General features: G+C 41.0%; 1 protein-coding gene across 2 annotated transcripts in view; it reads right to left on the bottom strand.

The window, feature by feature from the left end:
• Nucleotides 1–15,355, bottom strand: part of PDCL2 (phosducin like 2) — a 96,182-nt gene that overhangs the window by 11,972 nt on the left and 68,855 nt on the right. The gene's annotated exons all lie outside the window — the stretch shown is intronic.

Genomic DNA, 15,355 nt, shown 5'->3' with positions numbered 1-15,355 from the left:
CTCTTTTGCACTTTGACATATAATAAAGGGCATGACATTACAATAAAATAGGTCAAAATTATAACTAAGCCTGGAAAAAGAAAAGACAGCAGTACATTCATGGACTATTCTGTTCAGGAGAGAACCTGATATCACAACTTCTGTATTGATTGCTAAGGAGGAAAAATTTAATTTATGAATATGAAATGTAAAATCAAGCTTAGAAAATTGAAAATAAAAATAAACTCTCTCAAATCAGTATTCACATTAAGAAGCCACCATAAATACTATGACAAATGGTTCCTTTTTATAATATAGAACACATGAATGTGGAATTCTAAAATATATGGCTACATCAACGGGACACTCAACAGAAAGAAACCGCTTGCAATTTGACAAAATTATGTTTTTATTTCATTGAGATTATCTATGCTATCAGAAGCATCTGTTTATTATAATGATTTATTTTGGAATGATGGAACATCAGAGTAGGACAATTGATGTATATCTTCAGATATGGACAACAAGAAAATATTCACTTATTGTCATAAAAGATTTCTAAATTAGGTAGTTAATCAAACCATGTACAGTTAACTCTGATATACTACCTTATTTGTAAATGCCACAAAGTTTTATGGTGGAAATAAATAGCACTGTTTTAACATACAAGACAAAAGGTTATACAAAAAAAGTGCTTTATAAACACTGTTCACTTGAACCAACATGCAATCCCTGGGAAGGTATATGATACCTATGAACAAGAACACTACATGAGAGCTTTCACATAATGAATGCTATTTACTTTTTTTGCTTGTTGGGTAAATGCTCATAAACCATTCCACAAACGTGTCACAGTCTAAAATCCCACAGCTCAAATGCTAAAATATATGCAGGACTTGTGGCACCTTAGAGACTAACAAATTTATTTGAGCATAAGCTTTCGTGAGCTACAGCTCACTTCATCGGATGCATTCAGTGGAAAATACAGTGGGGAGATTTATATACACAGAGAACATGAAACAATGGGTGTTACCATACGCACTGTAACGAGAGTGATCAGGTAAGGTGAGCTATTACCAGCAGGAGAGCGGGGGGGCATGTTCTCTGTGTATATAAATCTCCCCACTGTATTTTCCACTGAATGCATCTGATGAAGTGAGCTGTAGCTCATTAAAGCTTATGCTCAAATAAATTTGTTACAGGTTTCAGAGTAGCAGCCGTGTTAGTCTGTATTCGCAAAAAGAAAAGGAGTACTTGTGGCACCTTAGAGACTAACAAGTTAGTCTCTAAGGTGCCACAAGTACTCCTTTTCTTTTTATAAATTTGTTAGTCTCTAAGGTGCCACAAGTTCTCCTTTTCTTTTTGCAGATACAGACCAACATGGCTGCTAGTCTGAAACCTGCTAAAAATATATATATCTCAAAGTTTGCTAAGGGTGAAATCATTCCTTTAGCGCTTAGGGGAATATATACCTAAGAAAGCCCCAAAAGACAGAAAATGCAACAGTACCACCAGGCAAGAAGAAGAAAGTGGAGAGGCTGTACAGGGAGATTTCACAGAACCTTGAGTACCATTTCACGTCATCTCTACATGAACACAGAAGAGGAGTGTTGAAGATTTAGGAGTGGCAGGTGTGTAATAGTGGTCCATGCAATTCTCATAGAACCTTCATTGATAAATTGGAGAGCGTCCATAGAAGAGCCATGAGAATGATTGCAGGATAAGAAAACATGCCTTATAGTGAGCAATTCAAATAACTCAATCTGTTTAGTTTAACAAACAGTAAGTTAAGTGATAACTTGATTACAGTCTGTAAGTATCTACATGAGGAACAAACATTTAATAATGGGCTCTTCAGTCTAGCAGAGAAAGGTATAATATGATCCAATGGGTAGAAGTTGAAGCTAGACAAATTCAGACCAGAAATAAGGTGTACATTTTAATGGTGAAATTCCATAATCATTGGAACAATGACAATGTTTAAATTAAGATTTGATGTTTTTCTAAAAGATATGTTCTAAGAATTATTTTGGGGAAGTTCTATGGTATGTTATAGAGGAGGTCAAACTAGATGATCACAATGGTCCCTTTTGGCCTTGGAATCTATGAACTGTGACGTCTCAGGGGGCTGCAGCCACTACTATAATCTAGCTTTTGCAAGTACCCAGTGCCCAGCCACTAAGATGAGGGAAAGAATCCATCCCTAAAAAGCCCCTGCACTGGTTCCAGTTACAAAGTCCTTGTATTCAGATTTTGTATTAAGAACTACAGTTTAACTCTAATGATTAGCTGTACCACTTGAAAGATCAATTTTTGTATTTTTCTTCCCTTCTTTGAATTTAGTCATTTTGTCATGAAGTCTTCCAGCTATGCTAGCAACTTCTATTAGCTCTTCATATGCTGCTGAACTGTAAGTGAGGATTGAAGAATAAATGACATTTCATCTTTCTGATCTGCATAAAAATTAGTCCGATTCATGATTTCTCAAGTGGGGTCTAAAAGCTCACAACTAAAATTGAAGTAAATGGGAAAGTAAATGACAATTTTGACTGTTACTATATATTCTAAACAAATTTAAATCCACTTTCTACCTTTAAATACTGACCAACAATGAAGCAATGAAAATATCTTTAGTGTTTCATTTCTATTCTATAATCACATTTTCTCCACAAACTTTCTAGTATTGTAGGAAAATTACACTAATATTTCAGAACAGAACAAAATGTTTTGGCTTATTTAAGTTATAACCTACATAGACATAATAAAAAGCTGCTCAGATTTCAGCAACTGATAAGGAGCCAAATATTTGCAGCTTTACCTGTAGAGGGCAGGAAAACAACAAGCCTAGAAGAATGAGCCAAAATTTGTAAGCGGGCAATGGCTAAGCTTGAGTGGCATCATCCCCTTCTCTCCTTCCAACTCCACAGAGGCACATATGTAAACTTGGAAAAATTAGATTTTTATCAGTAAACATAGATTTTACTGCACACACACAAATCAATAAAAAAATGTTTCCATCAATAATAGAAATGTACAGATAAACAAAGTAAAAAAAGTGCTGCTTGAGAACTTATTAGAGTTTGCTTTAAGGACATTTACTTTGTATATTCTGACATGATGTTGACAATTGGTGTTTTAATGTTTATCAAGCTTTAACTTTTTGAATCTCAATGTCTACGTCAATAAATATTTATTGTCTGACGCAACCCATAATGTCCCACAACTGTGAAAATTTAAATTGCTAAAAATAGAAAAGAGTGCTTAAAATTAAAAATGTATATTATCCTTCAAAATTATATTAAAAAAACCCACAAAATCAAAATGTCACACCTAACATGTATAATCTATTCACATCCGGATGGTCACAGATGGGTTCAAAGAATCATAGAATATAAGGGTTGAAAGGGATCTCAGGAGGTCATTAGTCCAACCCCCTGCTCAAAGCAGGACCAATCCCCAACTAAATCATCCCAGCCAGGGCTTTGTCAAGCCTGATCTTAAAAAATTCTAAGGAAGGAGATTCCACCACCTCCCTAGGTAACGCATTCCAGTGTTTCACCACCCTCTTAGTGAAAAAGTTTTTCCTAATATCCAATCTAAACCTCCCCCACTGCAATTTGAGACCATTACTCCTTGTTCTGTCATCTGCTACCACTGAGAACAGTCTAGATCCATCCTCTTTGCAACCCTCTTTCAGGTAGTTGAAAGCAGCTATCAAATCCCCCCTCATTTTTCTCTTCCGCAGACTAAACAATTCCAGTTCTCTCAACGTTTCCTCATAAATAATGTGTTCCAGTCCCCTAATCATTTTTGTTGCTCTCCACTGGACGTTTTCAATTTTTCCACATCCTTCTTGTAGTGTGGGGCCCAAAACTAGACACAGTACTCCAGATGAGGCCTCACCAATGTTGAATAGAGGGGAATGATCATGTCCCTTGATCTGCTGGCAATGCCCCTACTTATACATCCCAAAATGCCATTGGCCTTCTTGGCAACAACGGCATACTGGTGACTCATAACCAGCTTCTCATCCACTGTAACCCCTAGGTCCTTTTCTGCAGAACTGCTGCCTAGCCATTCGGTCCCTAGTCTGTAGCGGTGTGTGGGATTCTTCCGTCTTAAGTGCAGGACTCTGCACTTGTCCTTGTTGAACCTCATCAGATTTCTTTTGGCCCAATCCTCTAATTTGTCTAGGGTATCCTATCCCTACCCTCCAGCGTATCTACCTCTCCTCCCAGTTTAGTGTCATCTGCAAACTTGCTGAGGGTGCAATCCACACCATCCTCCAGATCATTTATGAAGATATTGAACAAAACCGGCCCCAGGACCGACCCTTGGGGCACTCCACTTGATACCGGCTGCCAACTAGACATGGAGCCATTGATCACTACCCATTGAGGCCGACAATTTAGACAACTTTTTATCCACCTTATAGTCCATTCATCCAGCCCATACTTCTTTAACTTACTGAGAAGAATACTGTGGGAGACCGTGTCAAAAGCTTTGCTAAAGTCAAGGAATAACATGTCCACTGCTTTCCCCTCATCCACAGAGCCCTTTATCTCGTCGTGGAAGGCAATTAGATTGTCAGGCATGACTTGCCCTTGGTGAATCCATGCTGACTATTCCTGATCACTTTCCTCTCCTCTAAGTGCTCCAGAATTGATTCCTTGAGGACCTGCTCCATGATTTTTCCAGGGACTGAGGTTCAGTGTGGGGCCTGAGGAGAGTTGTTCTCTGTACCTTCACTCCCCACCAAACCCATGGACATTTCTTCATATAGGATAATGCTGACCCTATCAATATGATCTTAGACTCAGAGATTTTAAGGACAGAAGGGACCATCATGATCATCTAGTCTGACCTGCACATCGCAGGCCCCAGAATCCCATTCACTCACTCCTGCAATAACCCCATATAAATTGTGACTGAGTTAGTGAAGTCCTCAAATCTTGATTTAATGTAGTGGTGGGCAATCCGCACGTAGCTCATCAGGGTAATCCTCTGGGAGGCCACCAGACAGTTTCTTTATATTTGCAAGGCTGCCCACAGCTCTTAGTGCCATGGTTTGCTGTTCCCCGCCAATGGGAGCTGTGGAAAGCGGCGTGGGCTGCAGGGACGTGCTGGCCGCTACTTCCTGCAGCTCCCATTGGCCGGGAACAGCAAACCGCAGCCACTGGGAGCTGCAGGCGGCCGTGCAAACATAAACAAACTGTCTGAAGAGGAGGAAGTGTTAGTTGCAGGAGTGGCCTCCTGGTCTAGAGCCTGCTCTGCTTCCTCAAAAGTCCCTCAGGGGGTTCACAGAGTCCTGTCTCTGACGCCAATGGGGAGCTTTTCTGTCTTTCCCTGGAGATACTGGGACGCTTGAAATCATGTTGCCTATATACTGCCCACAGGTCCCGATATGGCCACTGTGGTGGGAATGGCATTGGTGGTGGCATCCATGAATGCCCATACCATCCTGAGTGCCAGCTCTGGAACGGTGTCCTGGCTGTTCCTTTAGATCTGGTCTGATGATTCCCTGGATGAGTAAAGAGCGGTGTGAAGAATAAACATCTCCTTCCTCATCGTCGCCCTTCTCCCTAGAAAAAGGAGGGGCAAATCTGTTTGTTGGTGTGTGTGTGTAACAGTGCTGAATGTACCGACACTATATTGGTACTGCGAAGAGGTGATACTGGTGCCGCAGCAACTACTAGATCCTTACGTCAAAGAAACTGCTGCATTCCAAGAGATCTCAGTACTGAAAATGGCATTGACAGTAATTGTTGTGGAATCATGAGTTGTTGCGGCACTGGGAAGATCAATGCCATGGATGTCTGTACCAAAGGAGGTAAAATAGACTTTGGCACCACTGTCTCTGCGCAATGCGCCAGAGAGCCAGAAGATGGTGCCGTAAGCTGAGGCACTGCCAGAGGTGCTTGGTACTAAGTGTTTAGCTGCTGCAGTCAGTGCTGTAGTAGAAGAGGCAGTCTTGTCTCTGCTGTCCTTCTGAGAGCCTGCCCACTTAGGGTCTTTGGCTTTAGTGGTATCGGCTGTACCAGAAGACCTTGCCGACCCGTAGGTACTTAGCTGCAGCACGGTCAATACCGAGGATGTGAAGAAAGTTGAAGAATGCTTCTTTTCTGAGGCTCCCTTTGTAGGAGAATTGGAAGCTCTTTTCTTTGCCCTTTTTCTGGGAGACAGGTCCCTCCCATGCAGAGTCAGTGGGGGAGGTCTGTCAGAAACTGAAGTAGGCAACTGATGACCAGGAGAAGTTTGTGGTCCCAGATCAGAGGCTAGGCAGAGAGATTTCTCCATAAGAATTCATTTAAGTTTAAGGTCCCTCACTTTCCTGGCATGGGCCTTAAGATTGTGCCAATGGGAACACTTCTGATGTATGTGCATTACCCCCCAAGCAGTTGACACACTGGGAATGTCTGTCTGAGACTGGAATTGCCTCTCAGCAGGAGAGGCAACATTTAAAGCCAGGAGACCTGGGCATTCTCAGGTAAAATTGTCCCCAAGAGGGTGAATGAAATGTAAAAATAAAAATAAGATATATGTATTTTTAATGGGGAGAAAAAAGGAAAAAAGGGAACAAATGCTAACTAATTATTCTATCTACTGCACTATACTGCTAATCCTATATTTAAAGGTAAGTTATGCAGAGGCACTGTTGAAGCTCTAAGTCAGACCAAGGGTGTTAAAGAAGGAACTGACGGGGCATTGGCCGCACAGTGCTAGTTAACCGCCGCTACAGGCGTGTTGAGCCAAAGGGAGGGGGCTCGGATACACTCAACGAAGCCATATCAGGTGCATAAGTATAACTGGTTTTATTGCCAAAGTATAATAAGCTTCCCAGCCTTCACATGTTACTAAATACGTGCTTTCCAGCAAGCAAGCAACCAACCAACCAACCAACCAATACTTATGCCCCTTCTGCTACGGACAGTCCCGGACCCTCCAGCCTTGTCCTTGAGGGCTCATAGAAGGTGTTGCTTCAGCGTGTGGAATTCCTGAGCACCCACAAGGCCAGGGTCTGCAGGTGAGACTGTTCATCTAAAGCAATTCCCATAGCCATTTTTAATCATCGCCTTCTAAGGGGGGTGTGGCAGGCTCTGGCAGGAAACACTACAAGCAGGTTCTGGCAGGAAACACTACTGTTTTCTATTCCCACACATAAACTTCCTTATCTTATTTCTTGTTTATTCAGTCGAGTGGCTGAAAACCAGCCCAGCCAATCAAAGCCAGTTCACTACCAGCTCCCCCTGAACTATGCTGTAACAACAGCCCAAGGTAACCTGCGGTCAGCACCAACAAGGCGCAAAATGGGGCAAGCGCATATGTGGCCCAACCAGGTACTGCTGTCGAAATTCTCTGACTAGAGGCACAGGGGAGTACTCACCAGGACATCACTCAAAGGGGAAACTTTATTTCTCTACAGCATTTGAAAAGGAGATTTGAAAAAGCTGTCCTGAAGTACTACAAATGGAAAGCCAAAGGTCAGTGCACTACAATATGACATTTCCTCATGCTCACGGAAATTGTTTTTTAATACCTCAAGTAACGTCCAGATATACATGCAGATTTCTCTACATGCTGCACCTACAGAAGCTGCTGGAAGTGGAAAGCAAAATCTATAATGAAGACACCAATATGTGGTACAGAGGAGGCAAACTTTGACTAATCCTTATTTTGGCATATTTCCACTAAGTTCACTGGGAATTTTGCTTGAGAAAAGACTGCAGGATCAAACCTCACATTTGTTTTGTCACTCACTCATTGACCAGAGCTTCTGACAGGTCCTGTCATTTTTTTCCCCCTTAGGCCCTGTATATACACAAACTTGCACTCTTAACTTGATTGGTTGAAAAACCACACTGTTACAGACCTAGCTGAGTCCCCCTCATGGACTGTCAATTGGTCTGTCGTATCCCACATACTTCCAAGCCAGATGCATCTGGGCACCATTCAGTCACCATTTCTAACTCTGGGCCTTTGAGGCACTCTCTTGGGTGAAGACTTCCTGTCTAGCCCCTCTTCTTGGGATACAGGACTCAACCGTGCAAATGCCTTAGGCCCTGAGACCCGTTCTCTGATTCCTGGCCATTCATGAATGCTCCCCCAAAGTCCACCTCCATATGAGCTCTGGATTATATTTTAAAGCCTTGAGGGACACTGTGATGATTCGGATAATCTGTCCATACAATTTATAAATTCTGGGTGAGATTATGAACTCTTGATATGTATCTTTACCAAGCTGTGGGGACAGTGGGGCGGAGGTAACTGTCATCTCTGTTTTGCCTCCATGCTGGACTGACATTCCAAAGGTGACTGGCAAAGGGTTAATAAAGATGGTGGTTGACTTAAGGGCCCAACCATTGAAATACAATTGCTTTAGACAAATGGCTGATCCCTGTCAGAGGAACTGGTTTAGCAGGGGAAAAATCTCTTAGCACTGAAGTCATCTGTTGGGACTGACCAGGAAGTCACCTGACAGAAAATCTGAAAGGCTATAAAAGGCTAGGAGCTTATCTCCTCACATTCTTTGGCCATTTTCACCTGCTCAAACTGAAAGGAGCCACAGGTAGGACCCTGATTAGGCAGAGGGAACCCTGCCTTTCTTACACAGATGGACCCCCAAAAACTCCCAAGGGAAGAGCAACATAGTGAGGAGCATTGTGTTTAGGATGTTTCTTGTTTCATAGGTGAGCTGTACTCGCGCTTGTGCTTTATTTCTTAAGAAAAAGGCAAAGATGTTAGCATTCTGTGCAAAGTGTCTGGGTGTGTTGTGTGTCAAACTTTGTTGCATGTCTCTTGAAGGAATTACACTGTAAACTAGAAAGCGCACACCTTTGGGTGGACTTCTTAGAAACGGTGAGTCTGAGGAGCCAGCACTGGGTCTAGGGACTGGGTAGAGAAGCCACATGGGGTCAGCTCTCAGGATGGGTGCTAGATACATGGATCTGTCTCCTGGACCACCTTCCCTCCTAATCACAATTGCATTGACAAGCCCCTCTGCCAATCTCCCAATTAAGATATTATTCATGATTGTTTAACATTTCAATGTCAACTAGCAATTGACTATGAGCATGAAGGTTGGCTCCTCCTTATTTCCAGCTGCTTCTACAGCATCCAATCAGAAACAAAGTAGCTAGTATCATTTGACCTGCTAGCTCTCCAGCAACCAGCAAGTGCTCCATGGACTATATTTTAGGAACCAGTGGCTATGGTAAACAGCAGGTCTAGACTTGATCATTTCCTGTAATGATCAGGTGTGGTAAATTAAAAAGAAACCAATTGCAATCAATGAAAAATTAATTTTTTTTTTACAACTAAAGGAATTACACTTTCAAAAAAATGTATTACAATGACATCTACACTGCTGCAATTTTATTAGACAAACTTCTGTATTAACTTTAATTATTATGAACTGAGTGGAATGTGATTCCCTCCAGCTCTCAGCCCTCTCCATTTTTTTCACTTGATAAGGTATTACTTCAAAACAAATCTTGCCCAATTTCATTACCATTGTCACAGAGGATTTTCAATGCCAAAGAGAAAAACCATCTACAACTAGAGACAAGTCCTAATCAGCTATTTCTAATCTTTTAATATCATGGGACTCCTGCTTCAGAGTCAACATTAACACCAAGTAAGGAGTCGTAGATATTCAACAGTCAGGGATGGTTTTAGACCGGATTCCACCTTTTTGCAATGTTGCCAACACTCACAGTATTTGGTACTACTTATAAGGCCACAGCTTCCAAAGTCAGGTGATTAAATGAGACTCTCAGTTTTCACTTAAGTATGAGCCCTAATGACTCAAGTTTTATTTATTAATTTATTTTTAAGATCTTGAGTCATGATTTTTGAGCATTTGGAGTCGATAATATGGCTTTTATGCCAAGACAAGGCAAATATTGGTAAATTATTGAATATGTGTTTTCCTTCACTGGATGTAACATCAGCAGGGTGGATAAAAATCAATGATTTTTTAAAAAAAAATCAAAAATAAGATTTTTTTTATTTAAATTGGATTTTTTTGATAAAATGTTTTTTGAGGAAAAAACCTTTTCTAAAGATAGTTTTAATTAAGATACATTATAGCTCAAAGATATCTCGTCATGGAATAGGGATTATAAATTCTAATTCTATAGTATGAGACAATATATTCATGTAATGTTTAAGAAAAGTTTTGTAAATGAGTTCCAATAGTTCATGGATTAGGGACCCAATCTTATGGGGTGCAAGGGGCTTCTGTATAGATTATTTAGGTTAATCTTTCTATCTACCCAATGGGACTCAGTGCTCAGTCTAGAAGATACCATCAGAGATGCTCCGTTTTGCAGTTCTCAGACTGTGGATTTGTGTCTCCAGAGGTAACGTGCTTGTTAACAGCAAAAATGTTTTTAAATAAATAATATATAGAGGTGAGAAATAACAGACCTCAACCCTATTGTCCCTCTGCAAATTTGTGTACATAGAGTCAATCCCTTACCTCTCTCTGAAAGTGCAAAGTTTCAAAAAGTTCAATGAATAGAAGATTGTTGAGGGCGGAATAGATCCGGACAAGTAGAAGAAGTCTGGAGATAAATGTGAGAAGGGAGGGACAGGCAGTAAAAACAAAAGTGAAACTGTCTGAAACATATTCCAGAAGTCTAGAGGTCTTTCTGATTGTAGCCTTCATTGATTTGAGATCTACCATACCATTGTCTCATTAGAAGGGAAAACCTATAATGGCAGCAGGCCGTAAAAGAGACCCAGTTATGGGAATATTTTAATGAAGTTCCTCTACCTTAGTGGGTAAGACAGGCATGCGTGCAAAATGCAAACAGTGCAACAAAGAAATGCAAGGCCTAGTTGCCCGAATGAAACAACATCATGATTAGTGTTCCTGCTCAGGAGGAAGCTGCATTGAAGATGATGAAAGGAACATGTCTGAACACGCAGGATCTTCAGGTTGGTAACAACCAACAAGAATGCACTTTTATGTAGAAATCCATGAGTCTTAAATCGAGTCTTCCTGACTAGTGATTTAAATCACGATTTAAATCAAATCCACCCTGAACATCAGCATCTAAAACTCCTGAGATATTTCATTATACTTTTTTTTAACAAAATTCATTATAACTAGATTCCCTTTTACCAGTGTGCCCAACCTCATTACAGAGGAGGGCCACATAAAGCTAAGCACAACCTTATGTGGACCAAACAGATTCTGCATACTTTAATAAGATTTAAAGTCAGCTGTATTGATTTATATTTTAAGTTCCTCTTGTTTCCTGTGTATTTAGATAGAAACAGTATGTACAGCGTTGTCTAGTTACACACTTGATTAAACTAAAATGATGTAAACATGATGACAAAACACTAATGAATCGGCCGTTAGTATATTGTGTTGAAGCAGCTGCGGGCCTTATGAAATGCTCTGGTGGGCCATGTACTGCCCACCGATCATAGGTTAGACAACCTTGCCTTATACAGATGTATATCACTTTGGGATGCATAATTATTCAGAACCCTTTATGATTCCAGAGAATAAACAGATAGATGAATTTCAGAATATGACCTCTAGCTCCCTGAGGTGTCTGATGATTAAATCAAAGGCAATAGCCTGTTTTCTCTCTCTTCAAATAAGGATTTATTTACCTTCTCTTGAAAGTTAAAATTGGATTACACCAATATAAAATAGATGCTTCTTATAAATCAGGCAAAAGCACGTTTTGAAAATCAGCACAAAACGGAAGTGTTTAGAGGATTTGTTAACTGACAGAAGAAACATTAGTTAAAAAGGCACTGGATCGCTTACAAGAGAGTACAGCGCTCATACAAAGACTTGACTATTGAAATTAATGAGTGAATAATTTAAAGATATCTAGTTAATTTAATGAATTAATTTCAAATCTAAAAAACGTAAAGCCAACTGACACTTCAAGAGCAATTTAAATACTACTTTACAACAATCCATTCTTACATAGTTTAAGCAACTTTAAAATATTAACCACTCTAATGACTGTAAATTCTTTGGGCCAGGGAATAAGTAACATTGCATAGCATTGTATGCATTTAATAATAATATATGTGTAGTGTATAGTATGCAAATATAATGGATCAATTTTTTTAAAGCATTAAATCCTAAATGGAGAATATTGAGTAAAACAAATCAAGTGACATTTTTACAGTGTGACATATCTGATCTTCAATAATAATTTGAGTTCATTTCTGTTGTAAGAAAGGTGCCAACACACACACACACAAAAAAAAACCTCCCTAGTAACAGAAGCATAGTCTTTGGTTGTTCTGGTGCATATTCACAGGTTTCAGAGTAGCAGCCGTGTTAGTCTGTATTCGCAAAAAGAAAAGGAGTACTTGTGGCACCTTAGAGACTAACAAATTTATTAGAGCATAAGCTTTCGTGAGCTGCAGCTCACTTCATCGGATGCATTTGGTGGAAAAAACAGAGGAGAGATTTATATACACACACACAAAGAGAACTTGAAACAATGGGTTTATCATACACATTGTAAGGAGAGTGATCACTTAAGATAAGCCATCACCAACAGCAGGGGGGGGGGAAAGGAGGAAAACCTTCCATGGTGACAAGCAGGTAGGCTAATTCCAGCAGTTAACAAGAATATCAGAGGAACAGTGGGGGGTGGGGTGGGGGGGGAGAAATACCATGGGGAAATAGTTTTACTTTGTGTAATGACTCATCCATTCCCAGTCTCTATTCAAGCCTAAGTTAATTGTATCCAGTTTGCAAATTAATTCCAATTCAGCAGTCTCTCGTTGGAGTCTGTTTTTGAAGCTTTTTTGTTGAAGGATAGCCACTCTTAGGTCTGTGATCGAGTGACCAGAGAGATTGAAGTGTTCTCCAACTGGTTTTTGAATGTTATAATTCTTGACGTCTGATTTGTGTCCATTCATTCTTTTACGTAGAGACTGTCCAGTTTGGCCAATGTACATGGCAGAGGGGCATTGCTGGCACATGATGGCATATATCACATTGGTAGATGCGCAGGTGAACGAGCCTCTGATAGTGTGGCTGATGTGATTAGGCCCTATGATGGTATCCCCTGAATAGATATGTGGACAGAGTTGGCAACGGGCTTTGTTGCAAGGATAGGTTCCTGGGTTAGTGGTTCTGTTGTGTGGTGTGTGGTTGCTGGTGAGTATTTGCTTCAGATTGGGGGGCTGTCTGTAAGCAAGGACTGGTCTATCTCCCAAGATCTGAGAGAGCGATGGCTCGTCCTTCAGGATAGGTTGTAGATCCTTGATGATGCGTTGGAGAGGTTTTAGTTGGGGGCTGAAGGTGATGGCTAGTGGCGTTCTGTTCTTTTCTTTGTTGGGCCTGTCCTGTAGTAGGTGACTTCTGGGTACTCTTCTGGCTCTGTCAATCTGTTTCTTCACTTCAGCAGGTGGGTATTGTAGTTGTAGGAATGCATGATAGAGATCTTGTAGGTGTTTGTCTCTGTCTGAGGGGTTGGAGCAAATGCGGTTATACCGTAGCGCTTGGCTGTAGACAATGGATCGAGTGGTATGATCTGGATGAAAGCTAGAGGCATGTAGGTAGGAATAGCGGTCAGTAGGTTTCCGATATAGGGTGGTGTTTATGTGACCATCGCTTATTAGCACCGTAGTGTCCAGGAAGTGGATCTCTTGTGTGGACTGGTACAGGCTGAGGTTGATGGTGGGATGGAAATTGTTGAAATCATGGTGGAATTCCTCAAGGGCTTCTTTTCCATGGGTCCAGATGATGAAGATGTCATCAATGTAGCGCAAGTAGAGTAGGGGCATTAGGGGACGAGAGCTGAGGAAGCGTTGTTCTAAGTCAGCCATAAAAATGTTGGCATACTGTGGGGCCATGCGGGTACCCATCGCAGTGCCGCTGATTTGAAGGTATACATTGTCACAAGAGATCCACTTCCAACAGAACGCCACTAGCCATCACCTTCAGCCCCCAACTAAAACCTCTCCAACGCATCATCAAGGATCTACAACCTATCCTGAAGGACGACCCATCGCTCTCTCAGATCTTGGGAGACAGACCAGTCCTTGCTTACAGACAGCCCCCCAATCTGAAGCAAATACTCACCAGCAACCACACACCACACAACAGAACCACTAACCCAGGAACCTATCCTTGCAACAAAGCCCGTTGCCAACTCTGTCCACATATCTATTCAGGGGATACCATCATAGGGCCTAATCACATCAGCCACACTATCAGAGGCTCGTTCACCTGCGCATCTACCAATGTGATATATGCCATCATGTGCCAGCAATGCCCCTCTGCCATGTACATTGGCCAAACTGGACAGTCTCTACGTAAAAGAATGAATGGACACAAATCAGACGTCAAGAATTATAACATTCAAAAACCAGTTGGAGAACACTTCAATCTCTCTGGTCACTCGATCACAGACCTAAGAGTGGCTATCCTTCAACAAAAAAGCTTCAAAAACAGACTCCAACGAGAGACTGCTGAATTGGAATTAATTTGCAAACTGGATACAATTAACTTAGGCTTGAATAGAGACTGGGAATGGATGAGTCATTACACAAAGTAAAACTATTTCCCCATGGTATTTCTCCCCCCCACCCCACCCCCCACTGTTCCTCTGATATTCTTGTTAACTGCTGGAATTAGCCTACCTGCTTGTCACCATGGAAGGTTTTCCTCCTTTCCCCCCCCTGCTGTTGGTGATGGCTTATCTTAAGTGATCACTCTCCTTACAATGTGTATGATAAACCCATTGTTTCATGTTCTCTTTGTGTGTGTATATAAATCTCTCCTCTGTTTTTTCCACCAAATGCATCCGATGAAGTGAGCTGTAGCTCACGAAAGCTTATGCTCTAATAAATTTGTTAGTCTCTAAGGTGCCACAAGTACTCCTTTTCTGGTGCATATTAACTGTCAAGTTAACTCTTAGAAATTCAAGTTTCCATTTTCATTCTTGATGATCTATTTGTAAAGGGAAACCCAGAAAAATTGTCCCTCTAAACAAATTGTTATCTAAATATTTATACCACATTGCTTTCCATGATACCTGAGCACCCTGATTGACTCTCAGTCTTCAAAAATCCCCAGTCATCATTTTTATGTATAGTTTGCACTAAAATTCCCAAACCTACTGAGTCAGAGTCTCAGTCCTCCTAAGGCTTCTTTTCACCCCTCTCATGAGATAATGAGACATAAAGTCTGCTTACATGGCCTTCTGCAGAATAAGAGGGCATGGCCAGGTATCTAGCCCCAGCAATTCCTGATATTGTAATAGCCTTTTGGCCAGGACACAGTTTAGAGCAGTGCTGAGGATACTTTAAGTTGTGCTGGTCATAATATCAGAGGAACACAAAAGTAGCGTAACACCATCTTTGTCCCTGCCTAGTTCTG

Source organism: Dermochelys coriacea, chromosome 4, assembly GCF_009764565.3.
Source record: "Dermochelys coriacea isolate rDerCor1 chromosome 4, rDerCor1.pri.v4, whole genome shotgun sequence".
In the NCBI taxonomy this organism is placed as follows: domain Eukaryota; kingdom Metazoa; phylum Chordata; order Testudines; family Dermochelyidae; genus Dermochelys; species Dermochelys coriacea.
Note: the sequence above shows the minus strand (reverse complement) of the source record. Positions and strands in the feature narration are given on the sequence as shown.